The sequence below is a fragment of the Arvicanthis niloticus genome, chromosome 1, assembly GCF_011762505.2.
Source record: "Arvicanthis niloticus isolate mArvNil1 chromosome 1, mArvNil1.pat.X, whole genome shotgun sequence".
In the NCBI taxonomy this organism is placed as follows: Eukaryota; Metazoa; Chordata; class Mammalia; order Rodentia; family Muridae; genus Arvicanthis; species Arvicanthis niloticus.
The window spans coordinates 15955294-15964017 of NC_047658.1; the positions used below are offsets into that span (position 1 = coordinate 15955294).

Genomic DNA, 8724 nt, shown 5'->3' on the forward strand with positions numbered 1-8724 from the left:
GGAGAGAGGGAGAGAGGGAGAGAGGGAGAGAGGGAGAGAGGGAGAGAGGGAGAGAGGGAGAGAGGGAGAGAGGGAGAGAGGGAGAGAGGGAGAGGAGGGAGAGGAGGGAGAGGGGGAGAGAGGGAGAGAGGAGGGAGAGAGGGAGGAGAGGGAGAGGGAGGAGAGGGAGAGGGAGGAGAGGGAGAGGGGGAGGGGGAGGGGGAGGGGGAGGGAGAGGGAGAGGGAGAGGGCGAGGGCGAGGGCGAGGGCGGAGAGGGAGAGGGAGAGGGAGAGGGAGAGGGAGAGGGAGAGGGAGAGAGAGAGAGAGAGAGAGAGAGAGAGAGAGAGAGAGAGAGAGTGTTTTACAGGAATAAATGAATAAATCAAGGGCACTGTACATGTTAGACAAGTCTTCTATCAAAGTTACCATCATATCTCTTGGCTTCTAGAGATAGGGTCTCCCTATGAACATCAGGCTGCTGTTGAGTCCTTAAATAACTTCAGAAATTGACCTACCTCGGGTGATAAGAGAATTAAAAAAGGACAAATACATAGACACAAAAAAGCTGAAATCTGATAAATGATTAAGGCTCTCTGATATAGAAGTCACAGCCTCTCAGAAGCTTGGCATCTTTATTACATGTGAATAGATAGGTTATTACATAGAGAGAAACAAGGAGGCAGAGGTACCATGTACAGATGAACAAGGAGACAGGTTTAACTAATCACAGTATGAGTAATCTTTATAGAGGAGAAGTCTTCAGGCTGTAGACATCCATGTGTGTTGAGGTGATCAATGGTGGACATTTTCTCCATACACTCTCAACATTCCTACTCAGACCCAAGAAAGATTCTGCCATCCTTCTGTGTCTCACCTAGAGAAGGCTTTGCCACTGTCATAGTGCTTAGGCAGTGGTCTTTGATATTGCTGTGCCCAAGCCAAACAATACACATTCATTCAATATTTCATTGCCCCTAAATTTACTATGAAAGTCAGACTGGTATGGAAATAAGTATTCCATCATATCTGACCTCCAAGTTCTGAGATGACAGTTATACTACCATGCCCAGTCATTGTTTACATATTCCAGAAATGAATTCCTCTGTCAGACATATTTGTGCTATCAGGAATATCTTCTCCCAGTCAATGGCTTACTCTTTCACTTCAGTACAGTTCTCCTAATGAACAGAAGATACTGTAGTTGTTTGAGTAGAAATGGTCCCCACAGGCTCATATATTTAAAACTTGGTCATTACGGAGTGGTGCTATTTGACAGGGCTTGGGAGGTGTGGCCTTGTTGGAGGAAGTGTGTCACTGGGGGTGGGTTTGGGGGTTTCAAATGTTCAAGCCAGGCCCATTGTTTCTCGCCTCCTGTTTCCTACAGATCTGGATGTAGAGCGCTAAGTCATCTCTACAGCACTATGTTTGCCTGTGCATTACCATGCTTCCTACCATGACAATAATGGACTAGACCTCTGAAACTAAAAGCAAGTCACAATTAAATGCTTCCCTGTACAAGAGTTGCCATGGTCTTGGTGTTCTTCACAGCAATAGAACATTGACTAAGACAGATCCTAATTTTAACACAGTTCAGTTATTTATCTTTAATTTTATTGCCATTATTCTCTGTGCTCTTGTGACTTGATAAGTGGCATCTAACCTGAGGGTACTTCTCAAATTTCTATGGGCAAAGGAACTGTTGGTCAATGGCTTCCTTCACAATTAAACCCTCCCATTTTAAACAGAAAGTCCTTAAAATACAGAATGTAAATAAAGGTGAAACAACAGGATGCTCTAAGGGTGGTGAGACCTTCTATCCTGAATGGAAACTTATTAAGTTAAAAATGTACATTCAAAAGCTTCAGAAATTCCTGAAACTCTCAAGATTCACTAGACCTCTCCATCCCTAAGTATGTTCTCCTAGTCAGTACTCTATTACTGTGAAGAGACACCACAGCAATTCTAATAAAATGAAAGTATGTAATTGGGGTTGGTTTATAATTTCAGAGAGTCATTTCTGTTGTAAGTAACCCCCGAAAAACTCAGAGGTTTACCAAGTTGGACTTTCGTGGCATCCTTTGGTTCCCTATCTGAGGTGAATAGATACCTATTCTTGTCTTCTGAGGAATAGGGCCACCAAATGGGAGCTTTCTATGAGGTAGATTTCAATGTCCAGCTCTTTGGTGACTCCTGGAGAGTATAGGTAAGAGGGCTTTCCCTTTGCCCTGTTCACTCCACGTTTTACAGTTCCAGTATAGTACATAGTAGGAAGAACAAATACAAAACAAAATCCATCATAAACAAGTCTACATACTTGTTGAGAGCTGGCTCAGAGGACCGTGACAGCTTGTCTATAGAAATGTTCTAAAGTACATGTACTCTAAACTTCCAATGTTCTGAAGTCTTATATTTGCTCTGCCCCATCCCTTTCCCCATCTACTATGCAGGTGGTAAGGTGGAAGGAGGAACTCAGAGACAGAAAACATCCACGTTCTGCAAAATGTCTTGAATCCACAGATATAGGACGAAGGTCTCTGCCTCTGCTCTTGCAAACTTCCATGTGCTCCCGTTTCTTCACCTATAAAAGGGGGGCAGTGAACATATGTGCTTCTCAGAATCCTGGGAAGAAGTAGCTGAGACAATGCATGCAAAGTGCTTATTTTAACATGCAACAATAGTAGACAAATGTATTATTAGAGGACAGGTAGTTCAAGCTCCCTTGCTGAGCCCTAGTTTTTAATGATTGCCTGTTGTCTTTGTTGGGAGTTCAGGAGGCCCCTCTGAGTCTTTGCTTCTATGCCAATGTTTAGTATGTACTGAATATTTCAGAAAACCCACTTATAGCACCACCTAATAGGTTTCTTCCCATCCTGTTCCCTCCACAACTTATCACCAAAGTGCCCCCATGTGGCTCTGGATTATCTCACTCTAGAGCTCCCAGCTGCCAAGCCTCCCTGCACACTCTGTCCAATCTCCCAGGCAATGAATCTGGCTTCCTCCATGAAGGTTCTATTTGACTGGTAGTGCCAGCTGCTTCTGGCTGGAAGCAATTTCAACCCTGAAATTTAACTAATACAATAAAATGCCATCATCCCAAGAGTGCAGCAATTGAAAAATAACATGTATGTTCTTCAGATTTCAGAGTTTCCTAGTTAATTTGCCAACCTGAGTTGTACCTGCCTAAGGACCAGAGCCCACATCAGAGAGTCATGCACTGGCCTTCCCCCAACACAGGCCCTTAACCTCTCTGTCATCAGTAACATCTAATCTATGTGTACGGAGTAAATAGATAACTAATGACAGGTTCCCAAGTGACTTGGGTTCACTCATGCATGCAAGCCTTTGATTTCTGTTCAACAAGCAGAAACAGCTACTGATTTCATTCAGTGTTTGTGGCCAGGGCTGAGGACTTTTTTTTTGTAAGACAGTTGCTCCCTAGTCACGCATGCAAATGTGCAGGAAAGGGGAGGGTCAGAGTTCTCATCCACTCAGGGAGATGTCTGTTCCTCTCAACAGCCCTCTATGAACTCCAGGTTTCTCTTGCTTCACTGAACCTATTTTCTAAATCTGTGTTCTAAGTATCAAAACATTACAATCAGATGCATCCTTTAGTGTTCAACAATATTGCCATCTCTTCTTTGCCTGTCCCTTGGAAAGAGAGAGCCGTGAGAACCCCAAGCTTGGAAGTTTGATAGAAAGACTCCACCTCAGTCCCTTACTGCAAAGCGCCTCAAAGCCAAGCTTTCTTAAAAGAACCCTCACAGCTTCACAGATGACCCTCAGTCATTCCTTCATTCATAGTATCTTTCATCTCTTTCCCAGACCTCAGGTAAAGTGGCTTTTACTCCCCAGTCTACACACTCAGAGTTGACCTTCAAAACTAGATAGCCACCTACCTGGATCCTGTATCCTGGAGTCTAAAAACTCCAAGCATAAACAAATGCCTTTGCTGGCTATCTCCTGATACATGGAAGGAATTCTTGTCCAGCTCTAAGCTTATTAGCCTTGGAGCTAACCTTCCCTTGTGAACACTGGACTGTTTGGGGCCCTGGGTCTTTAAGATTCTTGCCTCCCCAAGTGGTTAAAGATGTACTGCACATAACTCCCCAAAGGATCAGTCTGGCCACCCCACAGACACAGCTGGCTATTTCTTACCATTCTCTTAAAGCCCAGGCTCTTCAAACAGAAGCCTGTCAAAGTGATGTCAGGGGCCAGGAAGGACAACATGGGAGATGACGCCCATTGCCTCTTGTCTAGAAACACAGGATGGCTCATAGCAGAAGCTGCAAATCATGTCACAGTTCATAAGTGTGCCCACTATATACCTCATGGCCTGGGTTCCCAGAGGACCTGCTTTCTAAGGGACAGGAGAAGAGTCTCTATAAGCAGAGATAAGCCTCAGGAATGTGCCAGTCCTGGATATTCGTGGCTTCATGAAGAAGTTTCATTCTAAGAAACCGAATGGGACCTTGTGTGTTTCCCTTAGCCTTAACTAATGAGCATTAAAGAATGTGGCTGAGATATGACATCTCATCAAGGCATGAATATTAAGATGACCTAGTAGACAGATCTCTCTTCCCTAGAAGGTCATAGACACAGAGTGTGGCCCAGCTGCTACTGACTCTTTTATTCTCCTGCCTTTCTAACTTCAGAAGCCCGTTGACTGGCAGGTGAGTCCACAGACAAACCCCATATAAAACTGCCTGATGTTCCATGATTTCTATTTGCTATGTGGTCTTTGAAATGTTCTGGGGGGGTCACTACACACATTCATAAGCTGACAGCAAGCAGAGCATGGAAACACAGCTGTTGGTTAATGATTGCCCAACACTTCTTAGCATAGGCTTTCATTGCACGTTGTATAGTGGTAATTGGTAAAACAAGTGGCCAGGCTTGGCACAGGTCAGCCATCCCAGCTACTAGAGAGACTGAGGGAGGATCACAAGTATAAGGCCTAGACTATACCATGAGCTCAAGGTCAGCCCGATCAACTTAATGAGGCCCTGTTACAAAATAGAAAAATATACAGTAAAAATTGTAGCTCGGTGGTAGAATGTTTATCTAGAATATATTGAGTTTTGTTTCAAAGAGTGAGAGATAGAGAGAGAAAGAGACAGAGACAGTGAAAAAGAGAGACAGAAACAGAGAAAGGAAGGAAAAAGAGGAGATTGAAAAGGAAAAGAAAAGACGGTGTCCACAAATAATGCCTGTAGCCAGCTCATGGAAGGCTATATGCTTATGGAGTGTCACTTCATAGCTGTAGGAAGGAAATCGACCAAACCAGTGGAGATTCCTCCAGGTCTAGTGTTATAGGCTAGTTTTCCTAGATGTTCTTAGCCAGGGTGTAGGAGGATCCATAGAGAGCTGGTGTCACATCTCAAGCAAACAAAGGGCTGTCCAGTAGTTCCCTGTGACATAGCCAGTACCATCCACCCCCAGAACTGCAATGGAAGGAAATGATATTAACCACTGAGGCTTACTGAGTACTTCCCCCATGCCAGGAAGGATGTTGTAGTAATTATTTAAAAACAGCCACCTGTCAAGTCGACTGTCTAGGCTGCAGTGGCTCTGGCTAGATCAGACGCCATGTTCCGAGGCTATGTGGGTGCCACAGCTAGAAATGGCCCACCAGAAACACGAGCCCTGCCACCCACGAGATGCCAGCATGGGAGATGGCTCTGCCAGTCTTCCACACTGTCTCTGCAAGGCTGGGCATTGCCCAGACCATCCTGCCATCCATGCAGCCCAGTAGGAAGGCGAGACTCTAATGCTTAAAGATTCATCAAAGGCTTATATATAGGCTTATATATTTGGTAATGATCAATAACAAGATGCCTATACAATCAGAAGTGTGACCCAATACCCAACCTAGATATACCAACTACCTTTGCCTGGCGGAGACATGTGAACATCTGCTTCCATGTTTGCCTCTCTTGTTCCTCTCTCCTAGCTACCCCTCTTCTTTCTCCTCTTCCTCTCCTTCCTCCTCCTCTTCCTCTCTTTACTCCTCCCACCTTAGCTCCTCCTACAGAAGGATGCTAAAATTTTTGCATTAATTACCTCAATTAATCTTCCCATCCACAACTATGAGACATTTGCTATCATGGTGTCATTTCACTACTGAGGACATTGAAACTTGTGTTAAAAAATTTACTGAGTCATAGAGCTAAATGACAAGCCAAAGTTCACGATACTCATGCCTGTTTGACAGAATTCATTCAGCTCAGTGATCTGACTATGGCACAGACCTGTGGTGTGTTCCCTTTACAAAAGGTTCTAGAAAGACAGAGGTCAGCGTAGATTTACCCAAGCAGTACCAGAAAGACTATCTCTTGGAAGACAAGCTCTTGGTAATTCCCTGTGGTTGTTTGGATGAGATGTTCTCTGTAGGCTCTGGCATTTGAATACTTGGTCTCCAGGGGGTGGCACTGTTTGAGGAGGCTTAAAAGGTGTCACCTTGCTGAAGGAAGTGTGTCATTGGTGACCAGTTTTGAGAACATAAAGATTTGTGCCATTTTGAGTTCGTTTTATTTTTTTGCCTGGAGTGCAAAATGGGAGTTCCCCGAATGCTGTTCCAGTCACTATACCTGTAATATCTGCTCAGCCTCTGTGGGTTCTAATCCTCTGGAACTGCAAACCCAAATAACTTCTACTAGAAGTTGCCTTGGTTATGATGTGTTATCACAGCAATAGAAAAGTAACTAATAAGCCTCTCAGTCTGAACGAGTCTGGGGTCCACCATGATTCTTCCGCCCTTCTTAAGCCTGGATATCTGAGCATGAATGCAAGTCTCACCTCAGCCACTTAACTAAGGAAAAGTTTCCTTTCTGATGAAGAATCAGCTTTCCTGTCTCTATCTTATAATACAGATCCTGGTTCCAATAGCCCCCAATAACCTCCCATGGCTTTTTCTCTACTTCAGAAACCAAATTGAAATTGTTTTCAGTTCACACCTATCCCCAGCAGCCTCCTCTAGTACTCATGCTCACCTGGATGTGGGGGCACAAGCTTTCTCATTATGACACCAACATTGCCCTGGTATGCCTCAAAATATAGCCAGTACTCCTTGATTTCTAGGACAAGAGTCCTTCTTGGTTTATTCTGTGACAATGAGGGATGCTCCAGCCTTTCCTATAACCCCCAAGCCTGGAGACAAGGTTCTGGGCCCATGCTCACCCACTAATCAATTGCAAAGCATGACCTCCCCTCCTATGGGTGAGATGTCTTACCATCATGCAGTCACTCTATAAATGATAGTTAGAGATAAACATTCACGAGTCTCCCTTGAGCAATTAGGTGTACAAATTCCACTATTAGCGATGCAGCACCCCACCCTAATTGAGCTCTGAGAGCTCTCTGTGGGACCTCAGTCAATATTTGCTGAAAATCAAGTATAGACCTTGTTGTGATCCCATGCAAACACTGCATGCCACTCTAACAAGGCATACTCTAGGCTCAAGCATGCTCCAGGCTCTAGGGAGGGAACGCAAATTAAGCTGTACAAGTGTCTATGGGATAAAGCATTCCCTGATACCTCTGTCAATTGCCAAGACCTGGCTTCCACCAAGTGCAAGTACTCACTGTCCCAGCACTCAGAACTAGCACTCTTGGTAAACACCAGACATAGAGGTCAGCATAAACTTGGCATTCAAGTGATCAAGTAAGCTAATGTATAACTGAATGTGTGGATGTGTGACTTAATAGATGAATGGGAAGTGGGAAAGAGCGAAGGACAGCAGACTTGGATTCACAAAATTGGAGGTCTTACGTTGCTCTTCTGTTCACGGACCCTTTTTCTGGCTCATCTTCTACATATCCATTTTCTCATTGATAAAATAAAACAGAGAGTCATGTTCTGACTCCTGCAGCTGAACAGCAAATTACCAGATCAGAAAGTACCATCTAGGCCTCATGTGTGGTGGAAGCTGCCAACTTCAGGACCGTTGATGTCTGTGACCTGTTGCTAATGGGGCCATGGGAATGTGCTGTTGTCTGGGGGCACTTTAATGTCTGTAGACCTGCTGCCACTGGGAGCCATGTTGATGTACATAGCCCATGTTACCATTCATGGTCCTGTACATGTCCATGGTCTGTGTTGCTACCTGGGGCTGTGTTGGTGTCCTTGGGTATTGCTGTTCCAGGGGTCCATTCTGATTTGAATGGCCTGCACTGCCACCTGACGACATGGTGATGTCTGAGACCATGCTGCTTCAAAGGTCCATGCCTCGGTCCATGGGCCTACTGCAGCCATGGCCTGTGCTGCCACTAAGGGGTCTGTGGATGTTCATGATCTGTGCAGCTGTGAGGCTTTGTTGGTGTCCATGGGCCATGCTGCTACTGGGCCGGGGACCATATTAGTGCTGGAGGCCTGCAGTGATGAGGCCATGATGATGTCTATGGTCCAGGCTGACTCCAAGGGTTTGTGCTCCTACTGCAACTAGGAGTCGTACTCATGGTCTATTCTGTTGCCAGAAGCAATGTGGAGACCCAAGGTTCACGTTCTCCTTGACTGTGAAGATCAAGGAACCTATTTTCCGGAGATATTGATGACTGTGGATGCACAGCTGAGAGGCAGGGGCATGGAAGGCTTCTGTGACAACCCCTACCCCTACCTCTCCCCACCTCAAAAGTGGCAGGCTGGACAGGGGCCACTGAGGAGAGCTCTTGAGGAGTATGATGGGAATGCTGAGGTGTGGATCTCCACAGTGATGGCTTCTGGCAAGGGTTTGGGGGTGTGAGGAAGT

The 8724-nt window shown here is 45.2% G+C and overlaps 1 long non-coding RNA gene across 1 annotated transcript in view; it reads right to left on the reverse strand.

Annotated features, from left to right (window-relative positions):
- Positions 1-600: 600 nt before the first annotated feature.
- Positions 601-8724, reverse strand: part of LOC143442010 (uncharacterized) — a 51618-nt gene continuing 43494 nt past the window's right edge. The window contains exon 4 of the long non-coding RNA XR_013109870.1: positions 601-2558. This is a non-coding gene — a long non-coding RNA (uncharacterized LOC143442010). The remainder of the gene's footprint in view (positions 2559-8724) is intronic.